Below are 18,233 nucleotides of genomic sequence, written 5' to 3' on the forward strand. Positions count from 1 at the left end.
TGAGCACTACACTATTGTGGCAGTGATCTGGGATTCTAAATACACACCATACTAAGTAATACTATTTTTTTAAATGTAATTATTTCCGTGCTATTTGCCATGTGCCTAATTTCTGACCAGCACTTACCAGAGTTTACACCTCCTCTGGTCTCTGCATGGAGATCTTGGTGGTACAGCCTGCTTGACCCCACAGTCCAGCCCTGGAGGAGGAAGGGGTGGGAAACTTAGAAGGAGACTTGAATCTCTCTGAGTCCAGCAAAACATCAGGGCTTAACAAAGATGCTGTGTGGGGTCACCAAGTGTCTTTAGGTCCTGGGAGAGGCTTCAGCTTATGCTGTAGGTGAAATTCTTCAATTCTTTCCAGTGGGTTCAGAGGGAGGTTAGTAGGCTGGGAGGTAAAGGGATCCACATTTTGTGTAGTACCTGGGACAGTTTAATGATGCAGTTTTTGCTCTTGATGTTATGATCGTGAAAATTTAATATAAATTTTTTTTGGCATTGTTTTATGTGGCCTCTCCCCACTCTGGGCAATGTAGGTGGATTCCAATATGTGGAAGTTATCTGAGTGTTTGATGTATGACTGTGTTCTGACAGGATTATGGAGTAAAAGGGAGAAGGATGACTGACAACACATTTTTATTCTTTCCTGATGTTTCATCCATGTAGTTCACAACTTCCTTAAAAGGCATCTATTTATAAAAGCAAAATTATCACTTAGTTTCAATTCTCAAATAAAAGCTTTGTTTCTGGACATTGTGTGTTCCAGTTTCGGGACACTTTGTGTTCCCTGCAGCACTTATTCAACCTTGACTTTGCACTATTTTTCTTGAGTCAGTGGCCAAACTTTTCCTTCAAGAAATGGTACCACAGGACATGGCAGAAAATAATGTTTTCTTCTTGTGCTGCAGTCAGTGCTGAGTGTGAGCCCTGATGACGCTCAGCTATTGTGAAAACCCTCTAAACTGCTGATAAAATGATGACTCATGGTCACCTGATGAAAACACATTCATTACCATGACTCCAGAAAGTTTAGCTCCCATGGAAGTGTTTCACTTCCCACACTAGTTCTTCTAAAAGAGATGATGATGCAGTTATTTTCTAACAGTTGACAGCTGCTCAGTTAAGCTGTGACAGTGTGGTTGGCAAAAACTGTGAATTCCAGGCTTTTTAAAATAATAGTTTAAGGAACTAAAATCTCTATGAGCTGTGAAGGAGCCACTAACTTTCTTCACAGTGTTACTTGGAGTGATTTCTAATCAAATTATATACTTTAGATTTCATTTACCACCACTGATTTAAGTTCTTTTTAGAGTGGATCTGACTCAAACCTCCCTGATGTCAATGGGCTTTGGATCAGAGCCTGTAGGAGTATATTGGTAGCACTGTAGCTTAACTAAGGACATAGTAATTTATCCTTAGATCAGTTTATCAGTGTTTTTAATGCACTGTGTTTGTCTGTAACGTTTAAAGAAGTTAATTTGGAAAAATATGGAAGAGTGATACAGCCAAATAATAAAATATAAATCAATTGTAATTCCAGTATGGGAAGAGTAAAATTAAATCCCATGTGTTGCTTACTTGTGATTATCCAAGGACTGTGAAAAGATGCATTAAAGATGGAAAAAAGAACTATGACAAAACATTGCATTAGACTTTAGGTGTGTATGATTTTATGTTATAAAGAAGAAAAAGGTTCTCAGCAAGAGATAGTGCAAGATGGTCCATTCACTCTTAAATGATCAGCAGTTCACCTGGTGATTTTTGTCTTGCACTAATTTCCCTCTTTTCACTTGAAATGTTTTTAAGTCACAATGCTTAAGAAAGGCAACATATTGAGGGATTTAAATTGCGAATTATTGAAACTTTTTCTAGACTAGATAGTGAGAAACATAAAAAATACTACTTTCTTTTTAAACAGACGTTGACTAAGTAAAATTCATGCTTTAAAATTTACCATGCAGAATCCTACAATTTTTTTAGTTATATTTTCACTTCTATTTGGTTTTTTTCCATTTATTTTTCAACTGACTCATTTTAAACTGAAATGGTGAACATTATGTATTTATTCTGTGCCAAAAACTGGGACTTGTCTAGTTTGAAAAATAATGGTGTCATCAGAGTTGAAAATTAACTTCAGATATTAAGGAAAAAAAAGGTAGAAAGAAGATAGAGTTCCTAAATGTTGTAATATCAGTCATCCAAGCTTTGTCAACAAATTACATATGGAAAAGTCATGGCTTGTTTGTGTGGTGGTGTTTTTTTCCCTGAAAACCTCTCCACTATTTTTATTACCACAAGCAATGTCGTAATGAAAAGGCAAAATGTTGCAGATTTAATAACGAAATTAAGTAATAATGTTTGAAAATCCTTTGAAACACCTCTTCAATCCATATTGTGGCTTGGGTCTTCAGTGACAAAAGAGAACTTTGAATGAGGCCTGCACAGGAGACAACTCTGCCTTCTTGCAACAAAACAGTGTTTGTAGGAGTGTTTCACTTGGGAAAGTGGGAAAAGAATAGTTTGTGGCCTTGATCATGTGCAGATGTTGTTGAACCAAAGTCTTCACATCAGTGATTTGAGTGTTTCAAGGTGATCTTTTCCTGCTGCCTGTTAACACTTTGCTAGGGAAGTACAGCTCATTTGTGAAGCCTTAAGGGCAAGTGTCATCTTTCTTGGGTTTGTAGCTTCACTGAGGGTTCTTTGCTATTCCTGGTGCTGGTGTTTTACAGACAGATCCTCAATCTCCAAGCTTCAGCAAAACAGATTTTATTCCTTGCTCTATGTACCTTGCACGTACATATGAAACAGCGTTCGAGTGAGGAATCACTGTAAAAGTGTTGCATCAAAAGCTGGTTGGACAATTGTCAGTTGTGAGTCTCGAGGGAGAGCGAGGAAAAGAACAGAGATAAGGAAGAATGACACAGTGGTTTCCACACAAGAAAATGTGTCATAGCCACAGAACGTTTTCTCAGCATCTTCGTATCATTGATGACTGAGGTTTGTAAAGTTACTTCAACAGTTCTATCCTCATTTTACTCTAAAAGATTGTGCAATAACTAAGCTAAACTAAGCTCTGTCTCATGTGCAAGGTCCTCTTTGCAAGGTCCTGCTTAGTTTCCAGGAATTAGTAAGGTGCCTGGCATATCTGGCACCACTCAGCTGGTGAAATAATAGTTTATGTAAGATATAGTTGAATGCAGCCTTTCAAACTCAAGCCAATATTCTCCTGTTTTAAACTCAGAGGGTTGTCTTTGTTCCTTGAATATACCCGTGATTTCATAACACTCATAATGGACCAAATATACATGATTGTGGTTTATCCTGCTTTTTATCATACAGATAAAGGCTGATAGAAGAGCAACATATAGCTCTGAACAGAAAATATTTGCTGAAGTAAAGAGGTGGGAAAGAGCTGAGTCTTGGGCCCTTAAAGAGGATCTGTTCAATGCCAAGATCCTGGGATTTGACAGTTGGTAGGGTCATGTAGAATATAACTGTCCCTCCTTTCTTTTTACTTTCCTATAGCAAAAAAAATAAGAAGGAGAGTAATTTAAGTAGCTCTAACAGAGTCTGTTGTCCTCCCATAATAAGGTAAGTTTTCCAATTCAGCAGTGGAAAACAAACTTAGAGTTTTTCCCTTTGTGGCATTGTCTGCAAGTCTCTGGTTCTCATTTGGCTGGGTGTTAAACTGACACAGTCACAATCCATGGCTCAGGGAATGTGCAAACAGCTGGGATGATAGGAGTAAGCCTGACATATCAAAAGTTGAAAATTAAACCCATAATTTAAAAAAGCAATCAAACAACAACATATTCTCATCCCTACCAGCGAGTACTGAGTGTTTGTAGTATGACATTAAATAGCTGAGTAGCAGTGAGTGGTGATAAATTAATTGTTGGCTGCCATGGATGGAATAAAAGACCAACATTGGTTTATAGATTTCTTCAGCAAATTGATAGAACTTGTCATTAGTTTGAAATGTTTGTCAATTTATGCGTGTTTCAGTAAATTGAATAGAATATTTAATTTCGCTTTTATTGTGTGGTGAAAACAAAGTGGTGTCTAGAGACGACCTCAAAAGACTGAAAAATGTTAAGGAAAATGTGTCTTTGTCTATATCCCTTCACCCTGATAATTGCAGGAATTTTGATTTGTGGAATATTTGGAGGGTACAACTGGGGTACTTGCTGATTATGAACTGGAAAGAGATTTAATTACAGATGCTCAGCATATTCTGCATAGTTCAGAAAACTCTTTGCTAATTTGAAGCCATTTTCTGTAGGGCTATTAGAGATGGTTCATTTGGTGTTGCTATTTTGGAGAGGCCTACATTATTGAGCATGCAGGAACTGCTGGGATTTAACCTGGTTTTGTAAATTCCTATTTGAACTATGATACAAATTTTAGGATGGAAAAACCCAGCGATGAAGAATACAATAAAAATACTGGAATTTCAGAAGGGAAATGATACCCAGATATTTAGAACCTGCCTCTTTGGATCTTTTGCAAGCATCAAGGGATCTCATAGTATTTCAAGCTGTACACCTAGAAAATCACTTAAAGCTCACAAGGTGAGGTAAATTATTCATGTACCATTATGAGGCAGCATTCACACTCCAGGCAGAGAAAATTCAGATGGCAAAATACAATTTCCAGATTTTTAAGTAGGCCAGGCCATTTGTTACAAAGTGTTATGAATAGCACTGATGAGCACAGATTCTCAAAACATAAGAGAAAGTTTGATCTTCACTATGGACCACAAATTCAAAGCTAGTTCAGAAGGAGAAAACACTTCTAGAATTTTATCTGCAGAGATACTGATGACTTTGGATTGACACAAATGATAGTTTCAGAATTGGCAGCATAATGGTGCTTGAGAAGGGAAGCTCATTCCCCATGAGCATCTGCTCTGTAGTAATGCCCAAATCAAAATCATCCCTGTTGCTGCTGGCTGTCGTCATGTTGGTGCTTGAAATCCTCCATTTGACCATCTGCAAGTCAGTTCAGTGACCCTCAAGATGTTTAGATTAGTTTCCTTGTGTTTTCAGTAATGCTTTGGATCTTCTCAAAAATGTCAGTATGCTACATGTTTAGATATCAAAGCAGTAAGACATTAGTCCAATCTGTTAAAATATGGTTTAGATGCTGTGTTATCCATTACATTACTAGTGTGGTGAAAACCAGCAAGGTTTCATAGTTTTCTTGTGAGCTGCATAGTGGAGGTTCCCATGTATTTAGGGTGAAGATTCCAGGCTTTTCCACAAAGTGAAAACACTATAAAAATTCCTTTCTGTGGGAGCTCATTCTCAGCAGCAAAGATCTCCCTTGCTTTTGGGTTCGTATTTACAGCAGCTGTATAGACCTTACAAAGCAGACAGAAATAGGAAAAGGAGTAAAGTAAAAAGTGGGAGGGTTGTGGAACAGGCTGAGGAAGGTCAGTGTCCTGTTGGGGTGGGAGCAACTTTGGCATAAGCTCTTACTTGTATAACTGTTATAGAATAGCAGGAGGAATATGTTTAACTTTTTTAATTGCAGCTAAATGCAGATTACAGGGATGAAAATGCAAAAACGTACCATTTATTTTCTGAGGAACAGATTTCACAAGAACAGGTAATGGGATTGGAATGATTATGCTGCTACCTAAAGAGAAAGGCAACCTGGCCCTGAATATTTGTGTACTCTGGAGTTTCCCTCTGTGACTTCCCCGGGAAGGTTTTGCAGTCTGCCATTGCACAAAATAAATTGTCAGCCTTTCTTTGTTGTTTGCAGCTGTCTTCAACCAATCCCTTAATGTTTCTGGACTAGAGCAAAAGCTGAATGTTTACAAGTAATTCCCCCCTGAAGAAATGCGAAGCATAATGCTTTATTTAGCTAAAAAACAAAGCAGGCTCCAGCAGCCAGGCTCCAATAGCCAGCCTACCAGGCTGGTAGAGCCATGGATATCGGTGAGGCTGCTTGGGATGTGCCTCTCTGGGACACTTTATCTAAAGAGCCCCCTCTTCCAAGGAAGAGATGTGGAAAGTGGTGTTAGTGCACTGAAGTTCTGCCTGGTTACAGAGCCCTTCTGCTTCCTCCAGGAAACTCAGAAGGACCCCTTTCAAGGGTCATTTACTGTTTGTTTTTGTAGTGAATTAGCCTTCATACATATTTCTTTTTGATTGGCTCCTTGGTCGTTTCTCTAATTTGGGAAGTGTACTTTTAAAGACTTTTGGTGACATGTTTATTTTTCCTAAATGCCTATGGAACAGAAATGCGGCCTCATGAGGCAAGTGTCCCCCAAGTGGAATTAGAATGGTCCCACAGTGTTAATTCTGTTCATCCATTGTGTTCCTTAATTTTTCCCTTCTAATTTTAATCCTGTAATTTTAGAGAAGAAACTGTGTTGAGGACTTTGCTTTCTGTGCACACATTAAAAATATCAATAGGATATAAGCATATGGAAAACTTCATAGGCAGTTTTTCCTTCCCCCTTCACCTTCTCACATGTGCAAATTAACTGGGGGGGGAGGGGGAAGGCAAACGGGACCAGGAATCTGTCTCTAACCTTTCTGCACCTTGATAACAACCTTGTACTTTCCATTTGTCTTTTTTTCACTGAAATCTCAGGAATTTAAGCCACGGGTAGCAAGGTTCTCAGATAGATGCTGAAAAGGTGGTGGCCTCTGCTTTTTCTTGCTGGCTGTGGCAGGAAGTCTCAATTAGTGTGGAAATACTGAGAGTTGTTAAATGAAGCAATTGAGGAAAATATTTTTATTTATGCTGCACACTTGCCTTTTAAAATTTCGTGTTTGATGGCTAGACAGAGAATGGGAAGCCATATGGGACAGCTTGATATACTTTACCTATGGCAATCTTTAGCTGTAAGTGTGTGAATGCTAAAGCTACTAATTGATCTCTCTCTGTTACAAATAGCTGCATCTTCTTCTCCCTAGTGATTTCACAGTGCTCTCTCCTTGGTAAAGCATGAGAGTAGTAAGGCTTTGTTTTTTGTTAAAAAAAAAAAAAAAGTAGTTACAGGAGATTTTCCCAGTGGTTTCTAAGTAGATTAGCAACATCAATTTGCAGCAAAAATTAGCTAAGAACAAGCAAGTTAGAGATTTAAGACATTTATGTACTAGAGATGTGATATAATAGTTACACTTGTATCAAAATTAAAGTAATTTAATATCTTGGTGTGATTAAAGAATACAAGCAAAATTACCATAGTTTCAGAATTTCTTGGCTTTTAGCGATGACAGTGTTTGTTATTTTTAATTTCTTGATTTTTTTTTTCTCCTTTCTAAACAATGTAAAGGGAAGAAAAATTAACTTTTGTGCAATGCAAGTCCTCTGTTTACTTTTAGAAAAGCTTCGTTTCAATTCATTTATTAATTACTTTTAGAAAAGGAAGCAAAGACGTAGGTATAAGTATGTTGTAATGCTCATTTTCAGAACCTTAAACCTCAATGCTTCTAATATTTGCAGTCTGGCATTGATTGTAAGTATAATCGGTTATTTCATGCTGCTTCTCTTTATATTCATGGTTATGATACTGAAATGTTAAGACCACACACAGACAACAAGATCTCCAGCCACTTACACATGTAAACAGTCTGGCTTTTTACAAAGTGGAAAAATATTTCTTGTGCAGTATTTTAACATGATCAGCATGTTAAGGCTCAATCTGCAACTGTGTCAACATTTCTTTGGCTGTAACCATTAATTCTGTAGCCTCTTGATAATATGTAAAATGTGAGACTGGTTTGTTTACTACTGGGATTTGTCAGCAATTACTGTCTGCATTTAGCTTAGTGCTTTCAAATATATAATAGATCAAAGACTTATTTTGCATCATCACTGTGGTTTCAGTAAAACAAAGGATTTTTTTTTTTCCCCAGCTGGCTCTGGGCTCTTCAAAGGGCCATGGAGCAATAACTTCCATAAATATTGTTCTTATACCTGTTTGATATTAGTAGGCACAGGTACAATACATTAAATAACCTTCTGTAACTGCTGTTGCACATGAATTTAGCTCTAGAGACAGGAACATGCATCCCTTTCTTGAGTTATCTGGAGACCTGGCATGGCCTCAGCACAGCTGGGAATCTTTGTTATGTTTATTTTTGTGTAATCAATGCATGTTTTCAGCATTCTTATTGCCATCAGGAACTGCAAGTGCTGTGGTCATGTGCAATATTATCTAAGCCCCACATAATTTTCAGCACAAAGAGTTGTGAAGATTACAAGTTGTGATTTGGTTATAGCTAATAAGAGTAAGATGGCACAGAAGCATTTTAATGGACATCAAATCTGTTCAAATAATAACTATTTGCGTTTCTTTTTATCTCTGTTCTCAAAGTCTTTATAATATATTTATGAATTTAGTTTCAGGGTATCTTTGAGGTTTTACAGGTATCAAAAAAAACCCCACCAAAATCCCAAACTTGTATCTGACAAATCTGCAGAACTTTGGTAAGGATTTTATCTTTAGTTAAAGGCAGGCTGTAAAGTCACTAAAACTTGCCACTGCTCCTGAAAAGGTTGCCATTAATTAATTCCATTATCTCAGGGGCACTAGGTTAAAATATTTCACCTGAGCTTTTCTTATCATTTTGTACAACTCTGAAGTTGCTGGTTTTCTATCAGTATTTTGTTAAAGAGATAAAAATAATGACACCCCAGTCCATAAGACTGACTCTAAAAATTCCAAAATGCAGATATTGCAATATGGATGAGGTAAATTACTGGGGGGAAGTTCAGTTTTAGAAGTAGTCAGCTGGCAGAATAAAACTTCTAAAAGGCAAACCTGGATTTTTAAATTCACTATTATAAAGTGTTTAATAAGTGTGTCACTATTAGTATGGGAGATTGGGAGAGCTTTCAGTTTGGAGATCACTTTTTTTTTAGTTTTTAAGACTTGAATGCTTTTTGCTCCCTAAATTCTGTTACCATTACTGAACACCACTCAAACCAGATGTTTTGCTAAAATTTGAATGAATCTTTTGTCCAGTAAAACCCAAACATACTGTTCTCCCAAAAAGCATATGAACAAAGAGAATGGATGTATTTCATCATTCCTGCTCTCCTGTCTGGCCCAGCTTCATTTCCTTTGATGGAAAAATGATAAATATAAATTTAAGTGAGGCAGCAACTGGTCTTTATCAGTTAGTTAAAACTAAGTTCTTGATATTAGTTTTGTTTTTGAAGATTTTAAACATTGAACTTTTATTGTGAATTTTGTGCAAAGAATTGGTTTAATACAATAATTGGAACAGAATTTTTTACTAGGTTTTTTTTCCCTGCAAAGGTTTTATTTTGGACATACCTACCAGCTACGTTTCCAAGTCTTTTGAATGGTAACAAATCCCAGGCTTTAAGAAGCAGCAGTAATTGTAATTTGAGTTTTGTGATGAGCCCTTTGCCCTTGGCTCAGGAATCTCCCCACTAAGTTGTACACATCTGGGAAAATCAGTTTACATTTATTCAGTAGATTCAATTTTTAGTTGGGAAAACCCTCTACTGAGAGGGAATCTCCAGTGAACTGAGTGGCCCCTGCTGCACTGGAGGTGAGAGGGGGGAAGAGGGAGCCCATCCAATCTGTAAGTAAAGAAAAGAAAGAATGGGATGACTTAAACAAAAAAACCCAACAACAACAAAAAGCAAACAAACCAGAAACTGCTGAAGGTCCCTGTTCTTTATGGGGCAGGGACTGGGGGTGGCTGGTGTGAGAAGGGGCTCCAGGGATTTGGTAGTTTGGGCGAGGAATGGAGACTGGTAGGAGAGCAGTGGATCAGGACCGAGGAGAAAATTCCTGATGGATGTCAGCTCTGGAGCAGGGGTGTGCAGGTGGCGTCAAGCTGAGAGCTGAACTAAAAGGTGATGTGGAGAGAAGGGTAGGAACAGGACGAGTCTCCTGCTTGCCCTTTCTTTTCCCAAGGTATGGAGCAGCAGGACTAAACAGGAATTACCAATGGCTTGATAATGAGATGAGGATTAGGAGTAGTAAATTATATTCAAACTGATGGGAAATCTTGAGTGGCAAGATTAAATGTTTTTGGCAGCTTGAAATAGGGAAGTGATTAGGAATATCCAGATGCTGGGAAGCATAAATTTTGAGGGATGATGAGCACAATTGTCTGCTTTATGTTTCGTGTTCCCCTTTGCACCCTGGGAGGAGAACCTGCAGCCCCTGAGGTGGTACAGAGACACAAACTGTTTTATCCTTCCCCAGTGCTAATCCAAAGAAAGGATGATGGTTTACTGCAGGTTAATTGTATTGATTCAGTGGGGGCAGATGTCTGTGGCGCTTCCCATCCAGCTGATTTCCCTGTGGGAGTCAACGTGTCACCATATGGGAGATTTTCTTTAATCAGTTTTCCACCTGCCCTTACCAAGGTCGTGTTCAGAAACTGTTTAACTTCCCAAATGTTCCTGCGGTTTCAAGGAGCCTGTGTGGTGTCTGTGGCCTTTTCTGAAGTCTTTCTGTACTGTTTTGTGGTTTGTGTTGTTATATCACTGCTTCACTCTGGGCATTTTTATACAGCTAGATAAAATACTTTATATGAAGAGGGTGTATTTCTCATAATGGCTTTTAAACACCTGAATTTTTCAGAAATACTTGGTTGATAAAAATCAAAGATTTTTTTGTAAGTTTTTTTTTTTTTTCTGGTGTTTCTTTGAAAACCTAATGAAGGAAGGTTGAAGGCCATATTGAAAGACTTTAAAGCCAGCAAGATTTGGAGCATCAAATACTCTTATCATGTTACAGTAATTAATATTAATGAATTAAAATGTTTGCACACCCTGATCTCCAGTGCTCTCTTTGATGTTAATTACTTTTCTGTAGATCATGAGTTCGTTCTTCATATCAGGCAAGTAAGGAAATATTTCCTCTTCATTTGCCTGTGTCCCTTAGCAACACAATAGGTGTTAGTAGTTGATGAATAACATATATTTTTGCTATGTTTGTTATATGGAAATGCTTGTTTTCTCTCTTTTTAAAAAACTCTGAGTGGACCTTTGTTACTAAATTCAAGCAAAATATAATATAAAGATGCAAATACATGGCCATGGGTAAGTATAATGAAGCTTAGCAGTGTTCTTGGATGTGTTAAAGCCAAGTTGGTTTGTTTTCTTGCTCTCAGTAATGTGAATCAGACAAAAAGGACTTCACTTGTTCCTGTCACTGTGGTTCCTGATGTCCAGGAGCTGTGATCTGTCATGTGCTGCCATCTCTGTTCCTTTTAGCAGACAGTTCAGCAGCTATCATGCTATCAATTTTTTTAATTAAAAAATGAGCTGTTGCTTTCCAAAGCATAATTCCCTCTCAATCTGTAAAGTAGATGTGTTTGGTTTTTTTCCTGTTGAAATCCATGGAGGAAAAAGTACTTTTTAACTTAATTTATAGAGTGTAGTCCTTCCTGTGTGGCTCTTGATAAAGATGCAGACTTGCAGGAGGTGAAAACTCAGCCATAGCTGTTTTATCTCTGCAGGTATTGTTGAAGTTCCTTTGCTGGCACAGTCCTGTCTTTGGCAGGTGATTCTTGCAGCATGTGAGGGTTCATCCTTTGGTTTTGTTCCTGTGATTTTCACACTTAATTGTATGACAGTGTTGGGTTTTTAACCAGTGAAATCACATTATATCAGTAACATCTGTTATCATGTATTTTAATGTGTGATATCTGACTTCTGGTAGACATTGCTTGGGTTCTACCAGAAATGTTCTTGCTGTGTACAAAGGGGCCTTTCCATCTTGTCAACTTGTCTTTTTGAACTCTGTGGATGTCCAATGGTTTGGGCACAGGTGAGTATTATAACTGGGAGAAAAGAAACTTTCTGCCCTGCAATATGATCTGTCTGTTGGGAGGATGGTTCATAGATCTGTTTATCTGCTCAGAATTTGACCTTGTCTTTTAAAATATATTCTTTTCCGTTGCTACTCCTATTGGTGATACCCTTAATTTCTGCAGCTGAGATGGACATTTTAAAAATACAGGTTTTTTTTAAGCAGGAATACATTCAGGAATCTTTCCTGTTTTAAAAGGGATTGTGAAAACAAGGTAATTAAACATAATGCAGCATTGTAAAGACTGTAGTCTTAAAAAACTGCTTCTGTATTATGCAAAATTGATCTTTAGTTCTGCTTTCTGTATGAGTAAAGGTGCTATTGGCAGATATGCTTTTCAGCTCTGGATTCCTTTTCTTCTAAAATTCCAACACTTTCTTGTAATATTGAACTGTAAGGATATTTAAAGCAGTTATTATTTAATTTCCCATGCATATGAAGTGAGAGTGCTTTTTAAAAACCCTTGGAAAGCAGACCTAAATACAAATCTTGTAACATTAAAACTTCCATGGGCTCTGGCAGGTTACATTTCTGTCATACTTTTGTGTTTCCTTTGAAAGAAAAACTTTCCCAGATGGTCAGTGCAGGGTACTGAATGTGACCAGTAATTTCATGTAAGTTCATAGCCCTGTCAGAATTCCTTATTTGGATACTGAATTCTTTGCAGAGGCTTTTTCATTTTTATCTTTACACTATTAAAGGAAGGCAAGTTGAGGGTAAGATTATCTGCAAGGTCACAGAGAAACTTAAAGCATGATGGACAAAGTATCCTCACCGAGTTGGAAATAGAAATAAACACACAAAAGAAAGTATATGGCCATACTGATAGTTATAAATGAAGTGTCAAGGTTTCAAATCTGGGAAAGTATCATCAGAATTTATAAAGTTCTACTTAAATAGTCCATTCTCCTCACTTCAGACATCTGTTACTGGTTATTGTTTGAGTGACCACCATGTACATTATACAAAAAGGAATGTGTTCTTTGTAAGATCTCTGCTAATGTGGCAGATAAAATCCCAGTGTTTGATAGCAGTGCCAAAGGGCAAAGAGGTGCTGAACAATATTCCTCATCTTTACCATAACTTTCCTTCCTGGAAAAACAGGCTTTGACAGTGGGAAAATGAAGAGTGAGATAAGGAGAGGTGGAAAGAGGCTTGGGAACTGAGAGTGATACAGACCAGAAGCAGGGGAAAAGTCTCCTCTTAGGCCGATGCACCAATAATTATTTTTCTTCTTGATTACAAATAGGAATTATATCTCCATGCTATGGCCATAAGTTAAAAGGAAGTTAAGGAAGAGTTGTTTTTGTTGGCATGTGGTGTAATCTGGGCCTAGTTTTTACATCCCTAGCAACTGGTTGTTGCCTTTTTCTAAAGAAAAATGAGCCAGTTTAATTAATGCAAAATGCTGCATCAGCCTCAAAATTTCATTTTTCAGAGAATCAAATTATAATGATGGAACTGATGGAAATGATTTACTCCTTGTGAGATATGAAGCAGTTGGCATTGAAGGTTCTCTTGTTTTTATTGATTATGGGTGTTAAATGGCAGTGCAGCTGGTGGGGATGTTGTTGTCTGTAAACTTTATTTCTTTCCCCCTTACAGAGCTAAGCAGGTGGATACAGGTTATGGAAAATTAGATTTTACTGCAGACATGTTAAGTAATTCAGTTTTAATTTTCCATTTTAACGTCTTGCTGGGTAGACACAAACATTGCAATTAAGCAAGATTTAATTCAGCCAGGTGACACCTCAGATGCCCCGTAATAGATGGCAAGGGCTTAAATTATTGAGCTGCTTTCTGCTGTCAGTAAAACTGACAGCACTTGCCTGTTTAGAAGATGCATTAAGGAGGAATTGTGACCTTGGCAGGTGTGGAGAAAGTCTTGAATGATGAATTTAAATTCAGGACAAATGTCATGAAGAATTAGGAGGCCTGTGGGACTTTTTTTGAGATAGATTTACTGATGGAGCAAGGAGAAAAAGAATAGTAAATATAGAACTACATGTAATTTTGGATAGAAAATTATAAAAATAAAAGAATTTTAAGGGACTGTTTTATGTAGTTATCAGTTTATGTACAGAAGGTGGGGTTTTTTTCCAGCAGTTTGGTTCAGTGGGGGGGGAATCTGGGAGACAAGTGAAGTAGAACAAGTTACCTGAGGGAGAAGGCACTGGCTTGAACAAGGTTCTCTGTATTTGCACACAGTGGGAGAGGGTGCCAAGATGCATTTGTAGAGTTTTGCTATTTACTAATGTGTTAAAAAGCTGAAATTTCTGAAGCAGATGCATTAACTAATTTTCCAGTTTCACAGTGTTCTTAGCTGCAAAAGAAACAATAGGTATTAATGTAGTTGTTTGTTTTAGTTAGTCTGTACTCTGCACTGGAAGAAGAACACAGAAAGCCAGATTTTACCATATGTGAGAATAATAAACTTTGGCAGATGTTGCTCTTATTAAACTGCCCTAGTTCCATGTATGTGTGAGTGCCTCCTGTGATAGGACTAAGAAAATTGTCAGATCAATGTCTAACATCTGTATTGGGCCAATTAACACAAACTCCCTTGGGGCAGAATGAATGGATACCTGGATTTGGGTAGTAGAGTGGGGGAAAAGTCAGAATACCCATTGTAAGGAGAAGTCATGCACCATGGCCTTCTGGTGTCTGTACAGGAATTAGTGAGTGTAAGGAACAGGGAGATCTGGCTGCTGTAACCCATTCAGATTCTCCAGGAGGTGCTTCACCAAAGGCTCTTGAAATGGGCTGATAAAGGAGGTCTTTACACAGATTCCCTGGCTGAAGGATAAAGCAGGGTGGAGGCAATGCTGGAGTTGGACAGGGAACTCTGGGGCAGACACTGTGTTTGCAAAGGACCTGAGAAGGGAGCTGAGTAACAAAGCTCACAGTGCAGGTTGGCAAAAAATCAGAGTATTGAGTGTCTGTACAATTAAATGACAGAGAATAGATCAAATGCAATGTATGTGTGGGTGAGGGAGAACAGCTTCAAACTAAGGGGTGTGATTGATGGGTTCTGAACACAGGACCAGCACACAGGAATGACTTCTTAAAGTTCATAGTATTTTCTGGAAGCCTCAGCTCCATTTATTTAAAAAAAAAATAATCAAAATCAATTTGGGGAATTAGGAACTGAGTGAAGCAAACACAAGTAAAACCATCACTGTGCCATGGTACAAATGGAGGGCACAAACTCTTTTCAAACACTACCTTTGCTGATAGTTCTCCATAGTGGAATTAGTGAGAAGTAGGGAACTTCTTCAGTGTAAGGAGCAATTTAACACTCTTAGGCTTGGAAGAGAGAAAGCTGGAGGTGAGTGGATAGGGAATAACAGTGGTCTGTTAAATTGTGGATGGGAGGAAGAGATAAATAAGCAATGTCTATTTGCTCTAATTTAACAACCAAGAGTATTTAATTAAATCAACGTGATGGTTTGAAATGGACTAGAACATACAATTCCTGATGAGTGTGTTATTGGTTTTGGGGGACTGCTTGCCACAGAATTTTGTGGATACAAGAATTCAAGCAGTTTTATAAACCAGTTTAACAAATTCTGGGAGAAGACAATCGCTGGTGACTTCCAAATACAGATGCAGCCTCTAAAACCTCAGAATCTCATGTTGACAAATGTCTAATACATCTACTGAGTAAACTATCATTATTTGCTTATGTTTTTTAACCTTTTCCTGTAGATTTCTAATACTTGTTACTGTCAGAGCATAGGGGTCATTATGGATCTTTGGATTGACCCAATGTACCTTTTTATATATTTAATGTCTGCATTTTGTTGCATAAAATCAACACTATTTATAATTTTCAGTGATTTTAATGTTTTCCACGTGTGTTAGGATTGCTGCTAATTATCACTGGAATTTTTATAAACATAATTGTGGGAAATATTTCCCACATATTCCCAATTAGTAACATAATCCACGGGAAATTTGGAAAAAAAAAAAAGAAAAAAAAGAAAAAGGCTTTGAAATGTAAAACTTCTCCGAAATCTTGGGAGCCTGTTGTTTCTATTATTCTTCATAATAGGTGAAAATGAGCAATAGTGTCTGTACATTGTGTTTTTCACAAGTGTTTTTCCTTGGGTTTTCATTATGTGATTGACCACATGTGAATATGATACCTATAAGTGCACTCAGTGTGAAAAAGAACTATAGAAACCCACCAAACCAGCTGTAGGTTAAACTCTACTTATATGAAATACTGGATGTGTTTCTTTGAATATTTATTTCACGTTAGAAACAATCACAATTAGTTTGGATCTTCTCTTCCTCTGTTGGAAGAGACTGGAGTCAATTAACTGATTTTTATAAAACTTTAGGAGCAAAATGGTTGGCACTTCACCTCCCCCAACCTGAGAAGCTGAGTTGTGGGAAGAGGAATATTTGCAGAAGAAATCACTGTGTTACAACTTCTGGCTATGCTTGCAGGGTGCATGTAAATACTGATTAATGTCACACCTGCCTTCCCTGTAGGTCAGGGAGATGTTCCTGGTGCCTCCTGAAGGGCTGCTCTTGGAACAGAGTCAGGTGCACTTTTCAGCTCCATCTGATTCCAGTTAAGGTCTTGTCATCCCCACCTGCTTTTCATTGCCCTGTTCTCCTCCCAGAGGTTACCAGTTCAGTGTGCCAGGAGAGATATAGGAATAGTCTCTTCCTATTTATTTCTGTCAGACTCAGTAGTTTTTAGGATGCATTTTTAAACAGATGTTGAATGGATGCTGGTTTAGGTGGGGGACAGTTATACCTGTTCAGTTCTGGAAGAAGTAAGATGGAGGCAGACTGGGGCAAGGACAGGAAAATGGGGACATAACTTCCTTAGCAGGTTAAGTTTTAGTCCACCCAGCCTTTCTGGTGACAAACACACCACCAGGAATCACTGATACTTTTCACAAGTTGTTGTTGCTTGTTGCCAACTCTTCAGTGTTCAACTGTGTTAATATCTTACATATTTTTATAAATGGCTTGTTTCTCCTATTCCTTTTGTATCCATTTTTCTTTATGCAAAAAGTCTATTTATTATATACTCTGTTCAATGCCAGATGAGAATAATTCTTTTCCGTGGATATCAAAAAACCCCTTATATTCCTTTGCTTGCCAGCTGGTAATTGCTTGAGGTTTGTGCTGATCATTTTGAAATGTGATGTATTCTCCGTCATCTGATTCTGCTTTTTCAGCAATAAGATTTAGAGCATTACTTATTCACTTGAAAGACTCATCTGTTTCTCTCCCTGTACTTTTGTAGATAAAGCATTGAATATTTTGTTGAACTCTCCTCTCCCTCTGCCCTGTGCTGACATATATACTCCCACTTAATAGAAGGATTTTGTGCAAAGGGTGTCACTTTTGTAATGTGCCTTTTTCAGCAGTGAATCACTTTTTTCTTATGATTTTTTTCTGAAAAAGCTTTCTTGCAGTTCTGAAACTTTCCTGGCTTAGCTTAGATAAGTTAGTTAAAGCACAGAGTTAAAAAGTACTTCTTTTATGTACTTGGAAAATGCAACATTTCAACCACTTAAGCAAGTTTAGCACTATTAGAGAAGTTTGGCTTGATATTACTTTTTTTTTTTTTTGCAAATAAAAACCACTTTTGCTTTATGTATTTGTCTTAAAGTATGAGCATCTGTAATCAATGCATCTTCAATCTGTTAAGTTATTTTGGCATAAAGATTTAGCATCTGCAAATATTTTGTATTGAAACGTGCTGCAGATGTTGGGTTTGGTTTTCAGTTGCAGTAGCTGCATGTGGTAGGTAATGTTTTCATGAGAGGGAGGGCAGGGAGTGAATTTCTGAGCAGGTGAGACCTTGTCTTTTAGAATTAAAAGGAATCCAAAACAATTGCAAATTTGGGGGACAGGGAACAGTTTCCTGTGTGGGACCTGCCCTCACTTCCCCGTTCTGTTTTTGGGAGAGGGAAGTCGGCCCATCCCTGCAGCTGTTGTACAATAAACTTGGGAAATATCTTCCTGGTGCATCATGTGCTGGAGAACTGCTGCTCCCTTCATCAGAAGATATTGAGGGTGGTGTCTTTTTGTCTTAATTTTTATTTCACTTAATTTTCTAGTCATGACTAGCATATGCAGAAACATAAAATCAGGAGGTACATTACTAAGCTCCTCAGCCCTTCTATATGGTGGTTCTTCTCATGCTGAACATATCCCTCAGTAGCTTCCAGTACATACTTGATGACCTTTTGTTGATACTTTAAAGTTTGGCTCATTACTATTAAAATGTAGCATGTACAGCATGTATGTGAAAACCTGTGAAAATCGTTTAACAAGTTAAAGGTCTGAAAAAAGCCCTCAAGCCTTTTTATTACTGGCTGTGATTTCTTCACAAAATTATATTGTTGTGTTACTGGTGGTGATCTTTAGATTTTTGGAA

General features: G+C 37.7%; 1 protein-coding gene across 2 annotated transcripts in view; it reads left to right on the top strand.

Moving 5' to 3' along the window:
• Positions 1 to 18,233, top strand: part of SLX4IP (SLX4 interacting protein) — a 70,412-nt gene that overhangs the window by 10,100 nt on the left and 42,079 nt on the right. The window contains exon 1 of one of the 2 annotated variants that reach the window (XM_027653816.1): positions 3,542 to 3,591. The exons of the other annotated variant lie outside the window; for it this stretch is intronic. The gene's annotated coding sequence lies outside the window, so the exon portion shown is untranslated. Of the gene's footprint in view, positions 1 to 3,541; positions 3,592 to 18,233 lie in introns of those variants that run through there. 2 annotated transcript variants of the gene reach the window in all.

The sequence above is a fragment of the Corapipo altera genome, unplaced genomic scaffold (genome assembly GCF_003945725.1).
Source record: "Corapipo altera isolate COAL_440 unplaced genomic scaffold, ASM394572v1 70, whole genome shotgun sequence".
Classification (NCBI taxonomy): domain Eukaryota; kingdom Metazoa; phylum Chordata; class Aves; order Passeriformes; family Pipridae; genus Corapipo; species Corapipo altera.